Raw genomic sequence first — 23,869 nt, 5'->3', positions numbered from 1 at the left:
TAAACCACTAGCTTCCACTCAAAGGCTAAGAGTGAAGTGAGAACTGGGGGATTTGTATGGACAAAGCTAAAGACTAAAACTAGGTGAAGGGGAGAAAATTTTTCCCTCATCCTCTCCCAATATAACAAGCAGTAGCAAATTGCTCTTGAGGAGGGGCAAGCATATGTGAAGAGGACTCATGTGACAGAGGTTATGCAGAACCTATTAAAAGCTGAGGGTGAAATCGGCAAACATGGATAAAACCCAATGTACCCCAAACCCTCACATAAAGCAAAGCATAATACTGGGGAAACTTAAGTCTCCTAAAATTAATTATAATAAAAATAAATCCCTTTATCTGAACCACTAACTATGTTGACTAAAACTGGTCCATATTAACAACCTGACAGAAGACAGTATACTCATTTATTAAAGTACTGTATTAAGTTTGCTATTTAAATAAAAATTATTAAACTTGCATAAGAAAATACAAGTGTCAGGAAATAAAGGTCAGTAAGCATAACAAGAACCTGAAGTGATCTCAATATTGGAACAACTGGAACAGTTAAATTGGATATTTGAGACAACTTGTTACTAAGTTAAAGTAATACAAGATTGTGGTGTAGGAAATTTGTACTACATGCCTGAATAAATTGAGATTTTGAGCAGAGAGATAGAAGTTATAAGAATGAGTGGAAATTCAAAATTTATATATATATGTAAATAATTTCTTTAGTATGCTCATTAGCAGACTAGACAGACAAAGAACAAATCCATAAACTTCAACATGGTGTAATAGAAATAATTAAAAATAATGATAAAAGGAGGACTTGTCTTTCATTTGAGCCCAGTGCTCATTGCTTTATCTAGTCTAACTAGCCAGATTGTTCTGGAGATTCCATCTCTGCTTCCCAAGTGCTGAGATTACAGGCTGACCATGCTTACCCCATATTTACTAGGGTTCTGGGGATTATAACTCTGGTCTTCACAACACTATATCTACTTACCCATCTTCCTATTCCCTCCAGCAATTTTTTTGTCCAGTATGCGGGGTGTCTGTGGAGGAGTATATGTGCATGTATGCGTGCATGCGTGCGTGCGTGTGCATGCACAGATACACAGACCCTGTGCACATGCATTCAGATGCCAGAAAATAAGGAGTATCTTCTTCTATTGCACTTCTACCTTATTTTTCTGAGACAGATACATTTATTGACCTTGATTTTCAGTTAGAATTACTGACCAGGTACTCCCCATGATCCATCTGTCCTTAATTTCTTAGCACTGGGATTACAGGGACTCCTAGGTTTTTATGTGAGTTCTATGGATTGAATTTGGGTCATTATGCTTGCATAACAAGTTAACTTCATAGTGATTAGGAGCAAGACACCCTCCTTCAGTAGGTAGCTAGTTAATGACACAGACTCCAAAGATGGTAAAAAATCAACATGCCCTTGCAAGACTTGCAGGCAACTCCCATCTGAAATCAAACCTAACTTATCAAGACGCAATAAAAGGTACCCTTCTGTTCTCTTTTCTTCTGGGTTCCTCTACCTTCTAGGAATTTTTTAGCAGTCCTTTTTTCTCCACCAGGAGGTTATTTCTGGTTCTGTACTCTTCTTTCCTGCCCCACCAACCAATCAAGGTTCTTTCTATATATTTTATTTTCTTTTGAGATAAGGTCTCACTCTAGTCCAGGCTGACTTTGGACCTCACTCTGTAGTTCCAGGCTGGCCTCAAACTGAATTCAGTGATCCTCCTACCTCTGCCTCATGAGTGCTAGGATTAAAGGTGTGGACCTTTTCTATATATTTAACTTTAACCAATAAAGTTCATCCCAACTTTATGCCTAATTTCCTTATGGGCCAAGGACAGACTCAGCTTCAGTGCATAAAAGAACCATTCCAGCCATTTCAGAATGTTGGCTTGTCACCCATTTTTCTGAGACCTCTTTTAGTCATGGAGAGCTATGATTAACTTTCATTATCAATTAAACTTTGTTTTACTGAGAAAATTCATCAACAGTCTTAATGAGCAATGTACCCTGAAAACCATACAACCAGCCACCCAGGAGAGACATGCCCACTAGCACAATAATGGTATAACTGTTATGGGAGAAAACAAAGTACTCTCATATTAGATTTGAGACCTGCTGCAGAAGAGAGGATTTAAGCATGGTACTGAAGACCTAGTTAAAATCCAATGGTTGGGGAAGTCATAGGCTCTTCAGGGGTTGAGGGATGATACTATTGTTGTTTGGCTAAATTAATGTGTTATACTCATAAAATTTCCCTCTAAATATTTTTTATGCTTTAAATAAATTATTTATTTACTGGAGAAAAGGAGAGAGAAAGAAGCATACAGAGAGAGAAAGAAAGTGAGAGAGAGAGAGAGAGAATGGCAGGGCCTCTAGCTACTGCAGATGAACTCTAGACATATGTGCCATCTTGTGCATCTGGCATCTTTAGGATGCCTGTAATCCCAGCGCTTGTCAAGATGAGGCAGGAACATCATGATTTTGAGGCCAGTCTATAAGACATAGTGAGTTCTAAGCTGTCATGGCCTAAAGAAGAAGACCCTTCCCCCAAAAAATATTACAAAAAATCAGTACAATTCACTTTAAGGAAAGTATAAAAGGGAGGAAGGCATGTGCTTATCGCAATAGACACAGAAGGGGCATATTAAAAAATTCAACATACATTCATGATTAAAAAAATCTTAGCAAACTGAAAATATAAGGGAACTTCCTTCTAATCTGCTCAAGAGTATTTAAGAGGAAATATGACTAACCTGATACTCAATTGTAACTTATAGGAAATTTCACACTCAGTAGGAATGAGGTAAAAATTCTTGTCCTGGCTCCATAACTTCAGCATTGTGTTAGAGATTCTAGATAGTATAAGGGGAAGGGATAAAAATGATACACAATGTGAATATATATACTAGTTGAAAATGAAGAAACGTTTTATGTAATGTTATTATCAACACAGAAAATACCAAAAAATCTACAACTAGTCACTATAATTAATAAATTATATCAGCAAGATCAAAGATAAGAAGTCAATATAGAAAATCAATTTTATTCCCTCATACAATGGCAGGACAAACATAAAATTTTATTTAAATGAATTTATAAAAGCATCAGCAAATGTAAGCTAAGTGCTTGAGTTACCGTTTGTTTTGTTTTGTATTTTTTTTCAGGCAGTGTCTCCGGTGACCCAGAGTGGCCTCAAACTCCTTATATAGCTGAGGATGACCTTGGATTCCTGATCCTCCTATCTCTACCTCAGAGAGTACTAAGATTATATGTATATGCCTCTCTTCCTGGCTTTAAATGTTTTTTCACTGACTAGTTTCTGTAACATTAAAATCTTTATGGCCTATATTGCAATATTTTAGTAATTTAATTTATAAAATATTATATAGGGTAATAATTTTCTAATTTACTGAAGAAAATGTATTTAAAATGTTCAATCACTTTGTCTATGTATTATTTCAACTGTTTTATTTAGTACTTGCATGGGTTGCATGAGATGATGTATCTTTTAGATTTAAAGGCCATATATTACTTGAAAACATCAGTGATAAAATTTGTTGATTTATTCTACAGTAATATTGGATGATTTTAGGGAGTAAGTTTGGGTACAAAGACAGCTCAAAGAAAAATAATTTTTTTTCTAATGGGCATGATATATCCCTGAGTATAAAATCCAAGTCAGGCTATTATTGTTGAAAATAAATCTTGAGTCCTCTAGTGTTTTCAGTGGGGCCACAGAGCCATCCTCCTAGGATAAAGGTTATTAAAAAGTACCATCATGAATCAAGTCAGTTCATGAGCTATGTGTACAAAATGTACGGTCACCTTTAAACCTTCTGCTAAGAAATATATGGGCCTGTAGAAGAGTAATGTGTCTGAACTTCCCAGGAAACCAATAATAAAAATGTCCCAGGGCCCTTCATATATATAAAGGTGATCTTTTATTTCAATTACAGATATTTCTAGAAAAGTTAATAGGTTATAATTATTATTGTCAGGGCTAGGAAGTAAATAGAACTGTAATTCAATTATATTGTAGAAATTTGATAAAACTAGGAATATTATTTTAAATTTTTGTGTGATTTTAAGAAAAGACTCATTCTTTTGTCATCTTTTGTGAAACTCCAGTCCAAACATGCTTGCACTATTACCCAAATTCACATGATTTGTGTTTCTCTGTGTGTATTCTCATGTACTTCTCCTTAATAATCTTGTAAACCCTATAGTTTGGTGTCCATGCATTCACCCACATTGCTCTACTGTGGCATTAAACAACTGCAAAGAAAAGTATAGTGTTCGGTTGGAGAGATGGCTCAGCTATTAAGGCACTTACCTTCAAAATTTAATGACCTATGTTCAATTTGCCAGCACCCACGAAAAGCCAGATGCACAAGTAGCAAATGCATCTGGAGTTCGTTTATATTCTCTCTCTTTTTCTATCTCTCTCTTTCTGCTTGAAAATAAATAAATAAATAAATAAAAATATATTTAAAAATAGTGTTTTGGCCCCTCTTCCAAAGGGAGAACACTAATTTGGGATGTTTATTCAGTTTGAACCACATGTCTCCTACAATGTCTATTCCAAATTAAATATTCATATTACCAATTATACTAGTCACTACATAATCTCAGGAATTACATATTTTTTCTGGCCTCATACATTGTGCCCCAAAGTGGATTAACAAAACCACCAATTTACAAAATGACTGTCATGGAATAGGGAGATAGCTCAGTGGTTAAAGTACTAGCTTGCAATGCCTGATAAACCAGGTTCAATTCTCCAGTACCCATGTAAAACCAGATGCACAAAGTGGTGTGTGTGTCGAAAGTTAGTTTACAGTGGCTAGATGCCCTGGTGTGCCCATTTTCTCTCTTTCTGGCTGCCTCTCTTCCTCTCTATCTTTCTGTGTTTGTAAATAAATAAATAAATAAATAAATAAATATTTTTAAAACTATCAGTTTAGTTATGATACAGAACTTCAGACGAAAACAAAACTCATCCATAGATAGATATATAGATAGATATAGATATATAGATATAGATGCAGAAATTTATATAATTAACGTTCACTAATCAGATCTTCAAAATCTTAGCCTATATAGGAAGATGAACAAAAATAAAATTGTTCAATAAATATATAAATATAAATATATAAAATATTTGTTTTTATTTATTTGAGAGTGAAGGAAATAGGTGTGAAGAGGAGAATGGGCATGCCAAACCACTGCAAATGAACTCCAGACACATGCACCACCTTGTGCATCTGGCATTACTGGGTACTGGGGAATCAAACCTGGATCCATTGGCTTTGCAGGCAAATGGCTTAACCACAGAGTCATCCTCCCACCCCAAAATGTACATTTTTGTATAAAACTTGAAAATAGTCTCCAAAGAGTCATTTTATTTTTTGGACAATATTTAGTGGGCACAATATGAGTGCTTAATTGTGTTCTTTGCTATTGAACTGTCATTATTTCTGTGTGTTTTGGGTTGACAAAGCTTAGACTTAGATCTTATTTATCTTAAAGAGAGAAAACAAGCAGTAATGATTTTATGTTCACAATTTTACTCCAAATATATTGTTATTTTTATTTAGATTATTTGGATTTATAGTTGAATATCTTTATTTACAACATCTTTATAATTACTTATTTGAATGACTTATACTATAAAATTGACTCAAAATATGATTAATACTATTACTCACAATTTAACTTCTAACATCAAAACCATGTAAAAGTCATATTTAGCAAGGTGTTATTCTTTACTGTCCTATTTACTAAGTATTTTCTTCCCACTAAATATAATAATTTATCTTATTTATTTTTTATTTACCATTTTCTTGAGGAAAAAGGTGGAAATATGAATATATATTTACTAATAACTCCATTTGTCTCACTTATTTCATAAAATGTAGTATGCTATAATACTATATATAAATAACAACCAATATAAAATTCTTATCAGTGTGTAATGATAAACATGCATTTTATGAGTAAGCAGTATTGAGAAAATTCCTTAATGACAAGAATATAGGTTAAGTATGTTATTTTACTTCAAATACAATGTTATAAAGAATAATTATATATAGCAAGCATTGTGGCACACACCTTTAATCCCAGCACACAGAGGTAGAAGGATTGCTATGAGTTTGAGGCCAGCCTGAGACTACACAGTGAATTCCAGATCAGCCTAGGCTAGAGTGAAATCCTACCTCAATAAAACAAAAAAGTGAATAATTGTATGTATAAATGATTTCAGGCATTTGAAAGTGTATCTTCAGGAATAGTTACATTGCTGATTCATAGATAAACAAATATTATTTTTGAAACATCTTATCAAATTCTATCATTTTGTATCCCAATCATTATATTGTTATATTTGCCTTCCCATAGTTTTGCTAATGGAGTACATTATTAGACTTGTGTATTTTGTCAACAAAATATGTGTATGTAAGAGGTAGCATTTTAGTTTAGCTTTTATTAATAATTCATATGTAATGACTAAAAAAAGCATATATTTACATGTTGAAGCCTGGTTTCTTATTTCTTTTGTGACATACAGGTTATATCATTTGTCTATCTTTTAAGAAACTATTTCATATTCTCTGTTTTGGATATTTTTATTTAGTAGAGCCATCAGTGTTTTTACTGTGGTATAAATTGTAAGTATATCTTTCCCAATTTGTCTTTTAACAAATTTGTCTTTTGCTTAATGTGATTTTGTAGTGAAAGAACTATAGTATAACAAAAGTTATCAGTCCTTTCAGTTTTCTGCAATATGATGAACTTTTTTCAACTCCTATATTAATGGGATATCCACCTATATTTTATTTAGTACTTAAATACTTTGATAAATTATTTGAAAATATTTGTTTATTTAAATTATTCCAATATTTACATATTTCCCCCTTTCTTTTGCATTTAATCATATATATTTATCTTTGAATGAAATTTTATTTATTTATTTGAGTGAGACAGAGGCAGACAGACAGAGAGAGGGAGGATGGGCACACCAAGTCCTCATGCCACTGCAAAAGAACTCCAGATATACATACCACTTTGTGTATCTGGCTTTACGTGGGTACTGGGGAATTGAACCTGGGTCATAAGATGAAAGCAAGCTCCTTTAACTGCTGAGCCAGCGTTCTTTTCTCTTATACATTCCGTGCCTTTGTGATAGTGTCGTCTTTTTTTTTTTGACAACAAAGTCTCATTACCTTGGTTAGTCTGCTCTTGCATCCTAATTTTATATTTTAACATGTGAAATGATTATATGAGTTCAATGTCAAAGGTATATAAAGAAGGCACATTCAGAATAGCTACTTTATTTCCTATCTAATATTTAAATCTCTGAAATCTTTCAGATTTTTTTTTCTTTTTCGAGGTAGGGTCTCACTCTAGCCCAGGCTGACCTGGAATTCACTATGGTGTCTCAGGGTGGCCTCGAACTCACGGTGATCCTCCTACCTCTGCCTCCCAAGTGCTGGGATTAAGGTGTGCGCCACCACACCCGGCTTCAGATTGTTTCTTATACAAAAAGGCCATCACCATTATATTCATTGGCTTCTCCTTACTAGGACAAAGCCCTGAAACAGAAACTGCATATGGAAAGAAGGGGTTTATTTTGGCTTACTATATCAAGGACAGTTTTATCATGGTGGTGAAAGTATGGCACAAGGAGGAAGGTGGCTCACATCATCACATATCAGCAACATAGAGGAAGCAACAGGAGTGAGCTTGATAGCTTGGGCAAGGATGTCTAAACTATAAAATCTCAAGGCTAGACTCCAGTGATACACCTCCTCCAATAAGGTTCCATCTCCCAAACATTCCACCATTTGGGAAATAAGTATGAGGCTTAATCACAAACAAATGGGTCTATGAGGGGACCCTTTACATTCAAATCAGTACAACATTTTAAGGGGACAAGTTAGATTATATATGGCAAAATTCCTCTGCATTGAAATCAGTGAACAACTATTACCAGCTTTCATCAAAAGCAGCTGGGACAACTCACGAAAGAAGGTGTCAGGAAGTTTATCAAGACAACCACCTAAGATCTCAGGTGCCCCCTGTGGCCACTGTATGCAATAAAGCATGAAGTTCCCTGGCCTCAGGGGGAGAGTTTGGATAGGGTAAAAGACCAAGGAGCAAAGAACTCCATCTTAGCAGTTTATCTGGAGTCTCCAAGCTCTCTAAATGAGCTCTCAACCAGAGAATGAGGATCCACTGGGTTAATCCTGATATAGTGATACTCATTGACATGCTGCTGCTCTGTGGTCTCCGTACTGCTGTACAGGGACAAGGAGCTTTTGAAAATGGCACCCTGGTCATCATCCAGGGTGGGATGAGATTTCTTGGTGGTGTAACTGTTCTAGGGTCCCCATGTAAGTAAGCCCTCACTCTACAGCTGAGGGAGGAACATCTGAAGGATAACACTGACACAGGGAGCCCCCATCACAGTGGCTGCTTCCAGGGCTTCACATTCCTATAAATAAACCCCTTTTCCATGCTCTGTTGAGAAACCATAATAAACTCATTGGTTCAGTGACATGGTATTGGTGCAATTGTACTGTGGTCTGCCATCTGAGTCCTATTTAGGATGAAGATGTATGTTCCCAGGGGAAATGTTTCCCATGACAAATATCCAATAGGCTTTGACCTCAAGGTCTTAATCAAGATGATAGCAATGTATTCAAATTACCCAATGAAAGAAGATTGAACTAAGGATTTCACGCCCAGTAACACTGACTTTCAAGTAATAATTTAATGAGCATGCAATAATTTAGGAAATATTACCAAAACACTTTCTCAAGAATGTACTATAGAAGAAACTTTAGAAATTCAATATAATTGGAGAGGCAATGTCACATGGATAGCTTCTAAATATCAAATACATAATTTGCTGTGCAGCTGAGTTTAAATGTTATATTAAGAAACAATACAAAATTATTGATCTGTTAGAAAAGTGGGCTGCAAGGAGAGTATATAAAAATAATAAAAGTTTGTTGACCAACTTAGATTATTTTCCTATTGCTGTTGTACTAATTATCACAAGCTGAGGGGCTTAATACAATGTAAATTCATTTCCTTAAGTAACTCAAATTTGCATAGGTATTTAGGTCAAAAGTCCAAAAACTGTCAGCAGGGTTGCACTCATACTGGAGCATGGAGATTATATCTATGTTCTTGCCTTTTCCAGCTTCTACAGGCTGCTTTCTTTTCTTGGCTTGTGATTACATTTCTCCAGTCTTTGCTTTTGTTATCATATATATTTCTTTCTTTGACTCTGAGCTTCATTCTTCCTGCTTCCAAGAACCCTTTTGATTACAATGGGCTCACTTGGATAATGAAGGATAATTGTCTCATTTTATGGTTGTTAATTGAATCATATCTACCCAATCTATTATGTAATATATTTACAACATTTCAGATTTAGGACATAGACACCTTCTGAAAGTTCAGTATTGTGCCAATTTTGCATAGTATCTAAAATTAAAAACACAATATGTCAAAAGAGATAATGTTTAAGAGAAAGGGTAAGGGGTAAGAAAATGCAGCAGTGAAACAGAAGACAGTGTAGAAAGAAATATGATGGCATTAGTAAAAAATTTAGGGCACAATTATAACCCTTGCTGAATATCAAATTATATAACCCAAAAGTGCAGAGGAAAAACATGTACTTCCTAGCAAAATATTGTATATGTATGCATACAGGTACACACATATACAGAAAAGATATGGATGGATGGATAGATAGATAGATAGATAGATAGATAGATAGATAGATAGATAAAAAAGTTGATGACTTATACAAATTAACAATAGGATACATTTACATACTTCTTTTTATTTTATTTTGTTTTTGGTTTTCAGGGTTGGGTCTCACACTAGCTCAGTCTGACCTAGAATTCACTACGTAGTCTCATGGTGACCTCAAACTCACAGTAATCCTTCTACCTCTGCCTCCCAAGTGCTGGTATTAAAGGCGTTTGCCACCACTCCCAGCATACTTCTTAGTTTATGACAGTTGCTATAAAATTTGCAAGGATATAGAAAGCAATTAATAATATATATCTCATAACAAACTTTCAATTTACATAATACACATGGATCATCCATAAATTTGACAACATATTAGGCTACAGAGAAATATTCAATATAATCTAATAGTAGGGTTAGAGAGATGGCTTAGCAGTTAAGGCACTTGCCTGCAAATCCAAATGACCCAGGCTTGATTCTACAGGTGCCATGTAAGCCAGATGCACAAGGGAGCGCATGTGTCTAAAGTACGTTTGCAGTGGCTGGAGGCCCTGGTACACCCATTCTCTCTCTCTCTCTCTCTGTGTCAAATAAATTAATTAATTAAAAAAAATCTAAAATCCATTAATAGAAATAAGATGTTTTCACTGTTCATTGTTCAATAAAACTAGAAATTAATAATCTAAAAACAAAATACCACTAGTTTTCTCTCATTTGTGGGTCATAGGTTTCATAAAGATGCATAAAATCATGTGTGTGATATAACATGAAAGTAGAAATGAAATTGTCTAGGGTAGCAAAAGTGAATAACAGGAGAAGGGAAAGGAAAGAAATGGGAAGCTTATATGGCATTGGAGAATAAGCTCAAAGTACATTACATACTTGAATTATGTAAAGCATAATAAAAATTAAAACATACATCTTTAGCACATAGGGAAATATAGATAAAAATGCAGGATTCTTTAAAATACCATATGGATAAAGCTGGAATGCTAGAGAATTTTTTATTTTAAATTTTAAATACTTAAAATCTGAGCACATTTTTCTTCAGTAACAACATGCTGACTCAACCATAGTAGCAATAGATCTAATATCAGGCTAGAACTAGTTCCCATTTTAAAATCTTGATTTATATTCAACATTGGATGTTTTTATTCATAATGATTTTAAGTATCATATTAAACAATTATGTGTCATAATCGATACAATTTTGGTATCTGTTGCAGTCAGGTTTGCAGTATTGGGAGAAAACATCTGACTAAGAGCAGCTTTTGACAAAAAAGGGTTTATTTTGGCTTACAGACTCAAGGGGAAGCTCCATGATGTCAGGGAAATTATGGCATAAGCAGAAAGGATGGACATCACCCCCTGGCCAACATAAGGTGTGCAAAAGCAACAGGAGGGTATGCCAAACACTGGCAAGGCAAAACTATCTATAACACCCATAAGCCCACTCCCAACAATAAACTGCCTTCAGGAGCCTTTAATTTCCAATTGCCATCAGCTGGGGAGACTAGCATTCAAAATACCTAAGTTTATTGGGGGCACCTGAATCAAACCACCACATTCTGCCCCTGAACCCCATAAACTGATAACCATATGTGATATAAAATGTTATGCATTCAGCCAACTTTAAAATTCCCCATGCTTTTAATCAATCCTAATGGTGTTCAATATCCTCATGGTACAAAGTCTTAAACTGAGCCATAATATCAACCCCCCAAACCCATAATGGCACAGAATAAACACTCACACTGCAAAAGTGGCATTGGGCATAGCAAAGAAATACTCAACTAATACATGATTTAAACTGGGCAAACATCAAACTCTGTAGCTCCAAGTCCAGCAACTCTAGTCAGTGACAAATCTCCAAGTCTGATTCTAACCAGCAACAAGTCTCTGGAGTTTCAATTCTGCCCCTCCAGCTAGGCTACTCACAGTCCTGGAAAACTTAATCCAGGGCTGGCAGCTATCCTTAGCAGCCTTCTTATGGGCCCAGCATTTCCACTGGGTCTCCACCACAATCCACATGGTTCATCCTCATGGCTCCATGGGGTCTCCATGCAGCATCCAGCAAACCTACTTCACACTGCTCATGGCCATTTCCAAAACACAAGACCATGTTGTAAATTCAATGGCCATCTCTTTCCTGCTCTTCTTATACACCATGATACCAGGTAGGGTGCCAATTTGCTAAGTCAGAGGGAAATGAAGCAGACTATGAAGAACAGGACACTCCTTGAGCATTCAGGCTCTTTCAAAACACTGCATTTTTTTTCTGTCATTCCAAGGCATGTGAACTGACCCAATCTCAATGGTTGTAATCTCTCAATACAATTGTGGCTGAATGGGCAACATTTTTGGCCCAAAGATTTCATTTTTTTCTTTGTCATATCCCTCTGCTCGCATCAGTCTGTTTCTACGCAAAACAGCCCTGCGCAAGTTCTCAGGACATGAGCATAACTGCAAGCCTCTCACAGAAGCTACTTCTAGCCCATTCCAAACAAAGCTCTTCCTCACCCTCATCAGCCAAACCTCATAGTCTATAGTTCTTACTGCATTCAGGTTCTTTCAAGACTGAACAGAATAGTCTATCAAGCTGTACTTACAACATTCCAAGATGTCTCTTAGGCCAAGGTATCAAATCCTTCCATGTTGCTTTTGAAAATCAACTCCAAAATGTTAAAACCACACAGTCAGGTGTCTAGCAGCAATTGACACCACTCCTTGGCACCAACATTACTGTTACAGTCAGGTTCACATTCCTGGCAGAAATCACCTGACCAAGAGCAGCTTTTGGGAAAAAAATGGGTTTATTTTGGCTTATAGGCTTGAGGAGCAGCTCCATGATTGCAGGGAAAATGATGGCATGAACAGAGGTTGGACATCACCCTCTGGCTAACATCAGGTGGACAATAGCAACAGGAGAGTGTGCCAAACACTGGCATGGGGAAACTGGCTATAACACCCATAAGCCCACCCTCAACTATACACTGCCTCCAGGAGGCTTTAATTTCTAATTGCTATCAACTGGGGAGACTTGCATTAAGAATACCTGAGCTTGGGGGACACCTGAATCAAACCACCACAGTATATATTCAAAGTGATGAAGGTAGAAGTGGGGTGATGGCTCATTGATTAAAGGTGCTTGCTTGCAAAGTCTGCAGCCTATGTTTGATTTCCCAGTATTCATGGTAAGCCAGATGTACAGAGTGGCACATGCATTTGGAATGGATTTATAGCAGCAAGAGGCTCAGGTGTGACCATTCTGTCTCTCTCTCCCTTGCTCTACTTGCAAATACATAAAAATATTTAAAATGTAGCTACAGAGGGGTGCCTCACTCATGTCCTAACACTAAGGGGATGCCTCAGAGTTCATTGCTTCCTTTCACAACAACATTTGTTCAGCTGTAACAAAGTAGTTGACAGAACTTTTACACTTATCTTAATTGAAAGGAGTGAGGGAGTTCAGTGGGAACAGCAATAATGTGTTAGTCAGATCTTATATCAGTATACCAAAATGCCTGATAAAATCAGCTTAAAGGAGGAAAGATTTATTTGGTATCACAGTTTCAGAAGTTTCAATTCATGAGAAACTGGCTCCAGTGATTGTGGGCTGTAGTGAGATATGCATGGAAGATCAAAGTTGCTTACCTTGTTTATGCTATGCAAGCCAAGAAAGAAGGGGGGAAAGGAGAGAGAAAGAAGAGGGCAAGATGGGGTGGAGGAAAAGGGAGAGGGTAGGAGAGAGGTAAACCCCATGGAATGCTCCCAATTGACCTACTTCCTCCAGCTAGGATCCCCTTCTAAAGTTTCCAGAACCATATAAAATAGTGACACTAACTGGGAATTAAGCCATCTACACATATGCCCTTTAGAAAAGCACTTTATATCCAAACCATAACATATAGTCAAGAATGTTACAGATTTCCATGGTTAGCTAATTTCCAGAGTTGGTCAATTTCCAATTTCCAGGACATGATGTCAATTTCATATAGCTCCATAGTTGTTTGGGAAGAGGATTTTCTGATGTCCTCATTTGGCTTTAACCAGAAGTCTAGCCTCAAGTCATCATTTCTAATGTCAGCAACTAAAGTATTTTTAAGGAATAAGGATAACTAAAACTAGCAAAAACCTATTAGATCTGCAAGCTAGTTTTCAATCTTTTAAAGGTCTTTGTGAAATAGCATATTAATTTAAATAAAATCCTAGAATTATTAAAAATCTCCCTTACCATGGTTCTTTTCTTATCACATTTCAGCATAGAATCACAGTAAATAAAATGTTATCCAAAAGCTCTCTTCTGTGGTTAGAGTTGCATGGGATTAACAAAGTAGAAAAATGAATTAGGATTGAATAACTCCAGTTTGTGATTTTAGACATGTCTATCAACATAGGATGTCCATGTGGACAAGAAATAATAAATAAGTGGTATTTAGTGATTGAATGGTTGACCCAGTATTTTAGAGGAAATTAAGGACAGGCATTTTTCTAAAGCACAGTAAATATTGCAAAATGGAAATGAGGCTTCCTGAGGATGACCCTAGGATTATGAGTTTGGATCTTTTGGGCAATAGACATGAAAATATTGGGCTAGAGAGATTGCTTAGGAGTTAAGGAGCTTGCATGCCAAGCTTAAGGTCCCAAGTTAAATTCCCCAGTACCCACATAAGCCAGATGTACAAGGTGGCAAATGCATCTGGGGTTCATTTGTATGGCTGGAGTCCCTGGCATGTCAATTCTCTCTCTCTATCTGCTTCTTTCACTCTAATAAATAAATGGTTGGAGTACAAGACCCCAAGTTTAGGGCTAAGCACTATGCTTCCTTCGGCAAGGCTCCTCTTCTTAAAGACTTGACACCATTCTCAAATAGTGCTGTCAACTGGGGATTAAAAATTCAAACACATGAGTGTATGCAGGACATTCCTCATTAAAACCACAAAATATTTTATTCAATTTAAGCAATAAATTCTTCAACTAAGATTCTAAAACTATAACATTTCAAATATATATTGTTAGAAAATGATGAATCTCTGTTCCAAAATCTCTTTTCCACTGGTATATAATAACCAAATTTGAAAAATTTTGACAACAAAACTTCTACTATGAATGTGAATATTTTTCAAAAGTAATAACCACTCTTTAGCGTCTCAAATTGAGTCATAAATTGATGCTGGTGAATGTGCTTGACTCTCAAAACAAAAACAGATAATGATCAAGAAGGAAGAATGTAGAGAAATAAGATTCAGAATGACCCTAAAATCCTGCTAATAAGGAGAATCCTCTCTTAGAAAAATTTCCCAAGTACAGTAGGGAAAAAAAAAAAAACTATTTGAAATTATTCTAAGAAGTGGTCCTCCTGACTGGAACTCTCTTTTCTTTCTGAGGATCATAATGAGTGGGCAGCAAGTTTAATTGTGGAAATCGAAAGACCTGTTGATTGCTTGACATCAAATTTCAGAAAGAAGGAAGGAGATGGATAGTTTGAATATATGTCCCCCAATAGACTCATGAGTTTTATTAAAGCTTGTAACTTGGATTTCCAGCAGTCTGGCTGGAGGAGGTGTCACTGTGGGCTGATGCTGGTGTCCAGCCCTAAGGTGTATTTGGGGCTGGAACTGATTTCCAGCCTAAAGGTATACAGAGTGCTTGAGCTCCGCCTGGGTTCCCTGCTGTTTTGCTGCAAATTTTTCTCTTACTTGTAGTGTAATTGTGTCTCTCTGCTTGGATCTTTGAAAGGGGCCAGCTTCTTTCACCATCAATGGTACTTCTCTTAAACTATAACTTTCAAATAAATCCCTTCCTCTCATAAACTGTGTCTGACTTGGAAGTTCCTCCCAGCAGCATGGAGCTGACCACAACAAGAAACTCACAATCCTTAAGAAAAGGGATGGGTAAGGAAAGTTTCTTTTAATATTTGTGACATCCAGAACAAAGCATCATATGGAGGTTCATACACTGTATGATTAAATAATTATGAGTCATTAATCAAACTCATAATCTGGTAAAATCTAAAATATGTTCATATACACACTATCCTCTTATCCTGACAAATACAGCTTTATAATAACAAACTTTCAAAGTCTGCATGCTTAAAAGCTGAATGACTAAAATTAATATGTGCTTGTCTCATTCGGTTGATGGATTGGTGATGTTTAGGTAGCAACAAATAGAAATGTCATTTATTAATTATTGCATGTTTATAATTTTTCTTGCTTTCATTTCTACAAAGTTATTAATAAAATTATTATAGAATACTTTCATGTAATTAATGAATATTATACTTACTTACATTAATATTATAAACCAAAATTATCTATTAAAACTAAAAGCCAAATGCTAATATTGGGTTGTGGATAGAGCTCAGTTGTAGAGTGCTTACCTACTATGTATAAGACTTGAACTCTTTGCTCAGAACCCCAAAGCAAAACAGGAAAAAAAAATGAAAATACAAGAATCCAAATATAAATTATAATTAATTACTATATTTTAGTCAAAAAATTTAATTTTAAAGAAAAAATGGCATAAAGCAGAATCCTTCAAAACATTGAGATGAGACAGGACTTCTTTACTTTTGAGGACTTATGGAGAAGTATGGGCTAAAATGCAAAATTGGTCACATGCAGAGTGGGTTATATTTCGCCAATAGAGATTAAGAATTTTAGATGCATCTGTACATTTCATATTTGAAGCATTGAGTTATTCTAAAGCCTGAGCCCTAGAGAAGGTGCTCTCCTTGCCCAGGGCTGAGAATGGTACCATAAAAGTTAAGCACTAATTATTAGAAATGCCAAAGATATAAACATCAAGAACAGTCTGAGAAACAAAAGAAATGGACTTTACTATTACTATGAATTTGTAGTTCTTGGATGGAACTCAAGGCCTATGCATGCTAGGTAAATCCTTTACCACTGAGCTGTACAATCTGCCACAAAATTTATTAATTTAAAGTTTTGTGATTTGGAGATAAATTACATGAAAATTCCAAACCACTTCTATATAAAAATATGTGTATACTTTCGCCTTGCTTGTTAATAATATGTATATATCCTTCTGTGACTAGTTCTCCCTTGTAATCTATATTGTTTCCCTTTTTAAGTTTATCTGGGTTGACACAAGTTATAACCAAGGTTATTTCATTTTAATGTTGCATAGCATTCTTTAACAAATATTGCATTTATTAATTTGCAAGAAAAGAGAGAGTGAGAATGAGAATGGGTCTGCCAGGGCCCCTTGTCCCTACAAATGAACTCCAGATGCATGTACCATTTTGTGCATCTGGCTTTACATGGGTACTGGGGAATTAAATGCAAGTTGTCAGGCTTTCAAGGAAGCACCTTTAATTGCTGAGCCAACTCTCCAGCTATAGCATGACATTCTATTGTGAACATATTACCGTAAATTACTTCTTTTTGGACATTTGCTTCAATTTTTTTCAATATTAAAAATGGGTTCTAGCCTCACATGGTAGCACATGCATGTCTCTCAACCCAGCACCCAGGAGGCAAAGTAGGAGGATCACTGTTGAGTTCAAGGCTACCCTGAGATTATATAGTGCATTTCATGTCAGCCTTGGCTACAGTGAGACCCTATCTCAAAAAATATAAAATAAAAAAAGGGTTCTGACATATTTTAATGTATCTCTTTTAGAAAACATGAGTTTCTCTAAGACACATTACCAAAAGAATGCTTAGGTTAAAGAATATGTATTTCATCATCTTTCTAGGTATTGCTAAATTGCACCAGTTTACATTCTGTCACCAGCAAAGGAGAGTCTTAATTTTTCTGCATCTTAGTACAAACCAGATATTGACCAACCAATGATAAGTATAAAACCATATCATCACTTCATTTAATATTTCTCTAATTACTAGTAAGGGTGACCATTCATTTCAAATATCTATTGACCTTTCACAGTTTTCTGGCTATGTAATGCTTATTTAAATTCTTCATCCATTTGAGATATTTTATGTTCTTATAATGATGGAAATTTAATTAATTGTTCATATCATCTCCTACCACTTTTGATACTTTCCCTCATGTAATTCTTAGTATAGCCCACTTAAACCAACTGCTAGAAAACCCCTCCATTGGTAATCATTTTTTTGTTTACCTAGTTAATATTTGTTTCTTCTTTATTAAAAATACAATGAAGATGCATGTATTCACTACCTGAGTTAAAGAATGTATGAATAGGGCCTGGAGGTATGTCTCAATAGTTCAAGGGGATTGCTTACAAAACCAGACATCCCAGTTTGATTCCCCAGTACCCATTTAATGCCAGATGCACAAAGCAGCACATGTATCTGGTGTTCATTTACAGTGGCAGGAGGCCCTGGTGTGACCATTCTCCCTTTCCCTCTCTCTCTCATTACAAATAAATAATCAATTAATATTTCTTTGAAATGCATGATTTCCACAGTTTTGAAAGTCTTCACTCCCCTCCATGCTCACATTGATATTATATCCCTTTGCAGCCGTAGAGATAATCCTCATTATGACCTTGCTTTTCTCTTAGTTAATTTATTTTCCCCCTCTTCTCCCTCCCTCCCTCTGCCCTGTGCTTCTCTGTTTCCTTCTCCTTTCACTCTTCCTTCTCTTTCTTGAGCTAGGATTCAAAAGCAGACATTTGCACCTGATAAGCGTATACTATCCACTGAGCTACACCTCTAGCTGTCTAACTCTCCATTTCATTAGTCTTTTGGCTGAGCATGGGCATCTTGATTGGAAATATTTTCCTTTAGTATTTTGCAGGTACTAATTCATTTTCATGTAGCTTTCAGAGTTGCTGATGGAATGCTTGAAGTTGTGTGTCTTCAGTGCCAACTGCTCTTTTGTTCCTTTTCTCCAGAATCTATATAAGGTACATTTTACTTTTCTTCTGGGTACTTTGTGTGTTTCAAACAGAAGTTTACTCTCCTCAGTTCTGAACAATTTTGCTGAACCATTGCATTGGTGACTCCCCTGTTTCCCTTTCCCTGTGCTGTCTTTTGATAACTAGATATTGGAATTCCTGGCCTGTTTGCCTATTTTGATCCATTTACCTTCAATGTATCATTTCTTTTTCTCCTCCTCCATCTCTTTTCCTCCTCCTTCTTTGCCTTCTTCCTCTTATTCCTCTTTTCTCCATCTCCTTCTAATTGTGTAAATGTACCACAACTTTATTATCCATTCATCTGCATAAGAACATCTAGGCTGTTCCATTTCTTAGCTATTGTAAATAAAGCAGTAATATACATGGTTGTGCAAGTATTTCTAAGGGAGTGAGAAGAGGCATTTGGATCTATGGTTAGGAATGCTATAGCTGTATCATATGGTAAATCTATGTTTAGCTGTCTTAAGAACCTCCACACTGATTTCTACAATGACTGTACCAGATTATATTCCCACCAAGAGTGTACAAGGGTTCCCCTTTTTCTGTGTCCTTGCCAACATTTATTGTCATTTGTTTTCTTTTTTTTTTTTTTTTTACTTAAAAAACTGTCAAATTAGCAAGGGTGATGTTTTCCTGTGAACTGGATACCAGCACAAAGGGGAAGGAGATCAATGCAGAGAAAAATCAACTCCTACCAAATCAGAGAGCCAGAGCCTCAGAGGCCCCCAACACCTCAGCACTGAAGCAGACCAAAAATGAACCCAACATGGCTCAGGGAAATCTTGCGGAAGAGGGGGCGGAAAGAATGTCAGAGTTACATGTTGGGTCATGATTTTCAGAGACATTTATCATACTAATAACTGGGGGCTAACTCCACAATGCACGACCCATTTTCAATAACAAGGAGGGTCTAATGGGAGGGGGTAGATCACAGATGAGCTTAAATAATGGTACCAAACTGCCTGTATTTACTGAAAAGAAAACTAATAAATTAAATTAAAAAAAAAACTCAAATTTATTCAGTACCAATGAAAGTCCTAAAAAATAATCAAATCCAACACTGTATTTAAACAAATAAAATTCAAATAGGATTTACTACATTAATATATTAATTTTACTCAAGATCATTAACAGAAAAAAAGGAAATCCTAGAGCACTCAGAACACACAGGAACCTATAGCATAGCAGTATATATCACAGAATAGGTTTGTGGCTCAGTGATGGTGTTCCTCTACTATAAGTAAGGACCAATTTGAAGTATCAGAGTGACCAATGGAATAGCTTCCACTGCAACATCATATTCCTTATCAAGTGTCATTGATACAATGTGATCCTTAAATCGATTAGTAAATAGCTCCAATTTGGGAAATAATTCTCTATTTGTGTACAGGCTCTGTAGAGCTTTCAAACACTTCAGCCTGACTTCCCCTTGCCTGTCATGAAGAGTCCAGCCAACATATTTTAGAAAACTGTCATTTAGGAAGGCATCACTATACATTTTCATCCATACTCCAATTTCTTCAATACAAATGGCTCTAATCTCAGCAATTGCGTCACGGTATCTATGAACAAATATACCCTTAAAAATAGAGTTCATCATATTTTCAATTTCATCTTGATTTTCTTGTAGCTCTTTGCATTTCTGAAGTAGTAACTCCAGCCTTTTGTTGGCTCTCTTCCCAATCATCTTATTTCTCTCAGCTTCATACTGTCTCTGTGTATTATCTTGATGTATACTGAGGTTTAAGGCAATATTTACCAAAGCAGTCATCAACTTCATGGCAGCAAGGGTACTTGTATGCCTAAAAGCTCTGACCTGGGAGTCTGACAAACCAGTCAAAAGAAAGATTACTGTGTCCATCATATATTCATCGTAAATTATGCTATACTGACATTGTCAAATTAGGACTCCAATAAATTCACAAAAGTTGGAATGAAATTTTTTCCACTGAGGGCCAGGCATGGTAAGGGGATAATCACCACTGTCCTCATCAAATTCTTCAGTCATTTTTCTGATGATTTCTGCATTCTGCATATTTCGAAACATCTCTTTTTTCACAGTACCTCGACATCCTGAACACTGGATAAAAAAGTTGATTAGGGCTGGAGAGATGGCTTAGCGGTTAAGCGCTTGCCTGTGAAGCCTAAGGACCCCGGTTCGAGGCTCGGTTCCCCAAGTCCCACGTTAGCCAGATGCACAAGAGGGCGCACGCGTCTGGAGTTCGTTTGCAGAGGCTGGAAGCCCTGGTGCGCCCACTCTCTCTCTCTCCCTCTATCTGTCTTTCTCTCTGTGTCTGTCGCTCTCAAATAAATAAATAAATAATTTAAAAAAAAAGTTGATTAAATCCAGAAGTGCGATGTCCCTGTCTTGTTTATATGATTCAATCCAGTCATCCACCATGGACTGCATTGCACTCTTCCCCAGTTTCACCACCTCAAATAATGTGACAGGCTCCCCTTCACCATTCTGTTGAGGGTGTCCGTTAGCCCTTCCACGACAAGCTCTTCTAACTCCAGCTTCAATTCTGCTCTTTTCTCCTGGACATTTTCGGGGTTTCTTATTTGTAGATGGAGGCCGGCTAGGTCGACCCTTTTTCTTTTTCCTTTGACCTCTGTTTCTTCGAGTTCGCTGCCAGCATCAGAATGAGCGGTAGTTTCATTAGTCGAATCCTGCAACACCGGTAGCTCTGAAGTAATCATTGCTGGAGAAGTTCTTCTACGGTGTAGCAGTTCTGTACAGCTCAACACCTTCTGAACAACTTCAAAGGCTATCCTCAGCTGCCCATCTGGGTGCTGCTGGCCGCCGACCTAGTTTCCCCCCAAAAGTCTCCGGTATGTTATTCCCGATATGGGGGGGTTGTTACGGGGTGGTCGCCGGGGGTTCGGGAGCGGGGGGGTGGGCGCCTTCAACGGAGCTGCAACCCTAACCCGCCATCTAGTGGCATTTTCCACACGCCAATGGCGCCGCTGCAGACTTGGGTCCCGACCGCCTCTGCAGGCAGCGGTGTTCACTGCCTGGCTGACAGGGACGGGCCTGCCCGGAAAAAGGGGAGGGAGGGCCCCCTCGATCCCCGCGGACCGAGGGGAAGGGGCTCATTTGTTTTCTTGATGGTAGCTATTCTGACGTGAGTGAGAAGGAATCTCAAAGTAGTTTTGATTTACATTTCCTGATGGCTAATGATGTAGAACAGAGTTTTATATATTTATATGCCACCTGTATTTATTTTGATGACAACTCTCTATTTAGTTCCATAGCTAATTTTTAATTGGTTGTTTGATTTCTGATTGTTTCATTTTTTAAGTTCTTTGTATATTCTGGATATTAATCTTCTGTCAGATATGTAGCTGCCAAATATTTTCTCCCATTCAGCAGGTTTTCTCTCTGCTCTATTCACAGTGTCGTTTGTTGTACAACAGCTTTGTAATTTCATGAGATCCCAGTGGTTTATTAGTGGTTTTATTTCCTGAGCAATTGGGGTTGTAGTCAAAAAGTCATTGCCTATGCCAATATGGTGAAAGGTTTCCCCTAACTTTTCTACTAGCACTTTCAGAATTTCAGGTCTAATATTAAGGACCCTAATCCACTTGGAATTGATTCTTGTGTGTGGAGAAAAACAAGGATCTATTATTTTCATTCTTTTATATATAGTTATCCAGTTTTCCCAGCACCACTTGTTGAAAAGGCTGTCTTTTTCTCCAATGAATATGTTTGGCATTTTTTGTCAAAAATCAGATGGCTGTAGCTGCCTGGATGAATGTCTGCATCCTTTATTCTATTCCATTGATCTACATATCTGTCTTTGTGCCAGCACCATGTTGTTTTTGTTAGTATATCTTTTTTTATTTTTATTAATTAGTTTTGCATTCAGGAAATACAGTCAGTTTGGTACCATTATTAGGCTCATCCATGACCTACCCCCTCCCCATTGGCCCCTCCTTGTTGAGGTATATGGGTCTTGCATTGTGGAGTTAGCCCACAGTTATGGATAGGATAAAAGTCTCTGCATATCATGCCCAATATGTGGCTCTGACATTCTTTCAGCCCCATCTTCCGCAAAATGTCCCTGAGCCATGTTGGGCTCATTTTTGGTCTGCTTCAGTGATGAGGTGTTGGGGGCTTCTGGGGCTCTGGGGCTCTGATTTAATAGGCGTTGATTTTTCTGTGTTGGTCTCCTTCCCCCTTGTGCTGGTATCTGGTTCATCAGGAAAACAGCATCCTTGCTTGTTTCACTAATTTTCCTTAGTTTCAGCAGGAGCCCTTTTGAGGTATGATGGGGTGGCTCCCTCCTAAGGATCTATCTACATCGATCTTAAAAAGAGAAGCAGATTCTCCAACGGAGAGTAAGTTAGCACCAGGACAAATGAGATAACCCTTACTTTTTAAGTGGGGACAGTGGACACCCTTGTCTCATTCCTGATTTTAGTGGAAAAGCTTCAAATTTCTCCCTATTTAGTATTATGTTGGCTGTAGGTTTGTCATAAATAACACTTATTATGTTGAGATATCTTCCTTCTATTCACAGTTTCAGTAATACTTACTTTGACCATGAAGGGATGTTGGATTATGTTGAATGCCTTTTCTGCATCTATTGAGATGATCATGTGATTTTTGTCCTACAGACCATTTATATGATATATTTATCATATTAGTGTATGTTAAAACATCCCTGCATCCCTGGAATAAAGCCAACTTGTTCAGGGTGAATAATCTTTCTGATATATTCTTGTATCTGTTTGCCAATATTTTGTTCAGAATATTTGCTTCTATGTTCTCAAGGGAGATTTGTCTGTAATTTTCTTTTTTTTGTTCTGTCTTTGTCTGGTTTTAGTATTAGGGTGATGATGGCTTCATAGGAGTTTGGTAGAATTCTTTCCATTTTTATTTTATGGAAAATTTGAGAAACAGTGGTGTTATTTCGTCCATGAAGGTCAGATAAAATTCACCAGTGAATCCATGTAAGCCTGGACTTTTCATAACAGCTTTGCTCTCCATACTTGCTAAAGGTCTATTTAGATGTTTTATATCATTTTGATGTAATTTTGGTAGGTCATGTGAATCAAGGGAATCATCCATTTCTCTCAGATTTTTAAAATTAGAGGCATATATATTCTTAAAGCATGTCATTATGATTTTCTAAATTTCTTTGGTATCTGTTGTATTGGTGCCTTTTTCATCTTTAATTTTATTAATTTTTTTCTCTTCTCCCTTTCTT

The 23,869-nt window shown here is 36.6% G+C and overlaps 1 pseudogene; it reads right to left on the bottom strand.

Annotated features, from left to right (window-relative positions):
* Window positions 1–19,890: 19,890 nt before the first annotated feature.
* On the bottom strand, window positions 19,891–21,464 carry LOC101605153 (annotated as a pseudogene).
* Between the last annotated feature and the right edge of the window lie 2,405 nt (window positions 21,465–23,869).

The sequence above is a fragment of the Jaculus jaculus genome, chromosome X (genome assembly GCF_020740685.1).
Source record: "Jaculus jaculus isolate mJacJac1 chromosome X, mJacJac1.mat.Y.cur, whole genome shotgun sequence".
In the NCBI taxonomy this organism is placed as follows: domain Eukaryota; kingdom Metazoa; phylum Chordata; class Mammalia; order Rodentia; family Dipodidae; genus Jaculus; species Jaculus jaculus.
The sequence above is the reverse complement of the archived record's forward strand: the minus strand, read 5'-3'. Positions and strand labels throughout refer to the sequence as shown.